Source organism: Tiliqua scincoides, chromosome 4 (genome assembly GCF_035046505.1).
Source record: "Tiliqua scincoides isolate rTilSci1 chromosome 4, rTilSci1.hap2, whole genome shotgun sequence".
Taxonomy (NCBI): domain Eukaryota; kingdom Metazoa; phylum Chordata; class Lepidosauria; order Squamata; family Scincidae; genus Tiliqua; species Tiliqua scincoides.
Genome location: NC_089824.1, coordinates 207,523,356 through 207,525,583, shown reverse-complemented (window position 1 = coordinate 207,525,583; position 2,228 = coordinate 207,523,356).

Sequence of the window (2,228 nt, the reverse complement as noted above, 5' to 3'; positions counted from 1 at the left end):
GGCAGGGCAATTAATTCAATTAATTGCCTATTATTCAATTAATAGGTAGATGGGAATTTGAATTTAAGACTTGCACATCAGCATTCTAACCACTGTACCACACTGGCTCTTGAAGCTTTAATTTATCTCAGCAGCACCATGACTAATGGTGCAGAAGAGAGCGATCAAAATGATAACTGGAATGGGACACCTCCCTTATAAGGAAAAGCTACAGCATTTGGGGCTCTTCAGTCTAGAAAAATGGCACCTGAGAGGGGACATGATTGAGACATACAAAATTCTGGAGGAGATGGATAGAATGGAGAGAAGGATGTTGTTTTCCCTCTCACACAACTCCAGAACCAGGAGACATCCACTAAAATTGCCTCTTGCTCCCCACCTACCTGCCCCCAGGGCTGCCCACCGCCCGCCTTCCCCGCCCACCCAAGAACCTCCTGTCTGCTCCCTGCCTCCCTCCCATCTACCTTTGCTCCTTTGCTGACACAACCCATGCAGAGGGAGCCGGCTTTGTGGCTTGCGTCAGCCCCCGCAGGTTGGCGCTTCTTTGAGCCATGGCCCGGCTTCCTCCTAAGGAGGTGCAAGGGACTTGTGCTGGCCGAAGTGAAGGGCAGGATTGCGCCCTGACTTACTGGACAGATCACTGGTCCAGCTTGCCCAGTACTGCCCGACTGTCAGCACCTGTCCAGGAACTCCTGCAGGCCAGTTTCCCATCTCCTTTTACCTGATCATTTTTGCTGGAGACGCCGGAGATGGAACCTGCAACCTTCTACATTCAGGGCATCTGGGCTGCCACTGAACAACAGCCCCTCTTTCTCCCCAAACTACAGAACTGTACAAACGCTATTAAAACATCACCAGCAACTTTTAAAATGATTGCTAATCCATTGAGGCAGTGACTTTTTGCTGGCCCATGGAATTCAGGTGCACGTCAAGATCAAGGAAGTGTCAGCGAATGATAAAACTTGGTGCTTTGCAGCTCTCTCTTTTAAAAATAGCTGGATTGATTTATGATACAACGGATGGGCTCTTATGGTGAGACCTTGTGTGCCAAGTTGTATCCAGACGCCACTCTAGCAGCCAAGCTGTAAATCCTTCCAGAACAGGGTTTCTCCTGGAACTCTGTAATGCTTGTGGGTGCTGCTGGAATATTTATCATGTAGCATCTGAAATCATAACTCTGAAAGAGGAGATACATGGGGAGGTAGAAGAGGAGTTTGCATGGTCTGGAGAAATTGATCGGTTGAACCAAGCAAAGACCTAATACAGCAAATTTGTTTCCAGTTTAGGAAATATGAAATTGAGAACAGATCACCCAATGAAGTCAGTTCACAACCGACCAAAGGAAGTATTTTTTTTTTTTTTTTTGCATGATGCAGTAACTGCTAATGGTTTTCAGAGTTCCTGAGGCTGCAAATTTTCCCCCATCCTTTCTTCCTCATATGCAATAAGAAACACCTTATGTTGTCCCCTTTGGTTCATAGCGCTGCTTTGGGTTCCAGATTCTCCTGAAATAAGATCTGCTGCAGCTAGAGGCAGAGTCTAAGGGCTCAATCCTAACCAACTTTCCAGCACTGACTTAGCTGCAGTGCAGCCCCCAAGGTAAGGCAACAAACATGCCTTTAGCTGGAGGAGGCCTCCTTGACTACCTCCCCACTGCAGGATGCAGTGCACACCACATTGGCACAGCTAGGTCAGTGCTGATTGTGCAAAAGCCATCCTCCTCTTTTTGGACCCCCGATTCCACATCTCTGTTGGCCTTTTGGAGCACATGGGGCATGCCAAAATGCATCTCTCCCATTTGATCTTGGATTTTTTTTGGTTATCTTTTTTGTTGTTGTTGTTTACTGATTTTATTTTGTTATTGAATTCTCCTTGATTTCTTATGCTATCCCACCTTGAGCATTTTTTTTTAAAAAAGAAAGTCTTTAAATATGTGCAGAATGCCTTTTCTCTCCACTGAAAAACTTAAATCATACTTCCCAAGCTCATGGGCAGAAAAAAAAAAAGGCTTCCACATAAGAATTCATGAGAATAACTTTGCACCAAAGTTAGATGTCCAAAGGAACATTTACCCCATTGCCAAAACCAAGAAAAAATGATTTTTTTTTTAAGTCATGGAGTACAGTATTTGCTCCTAGTTTCAATCCATTTTTTAAAAAGCACCCGTAATGCCACTTCACCCGTTCAAAAACCAAGTGGTTATAAATGAACAAATTATTTTGGAAATA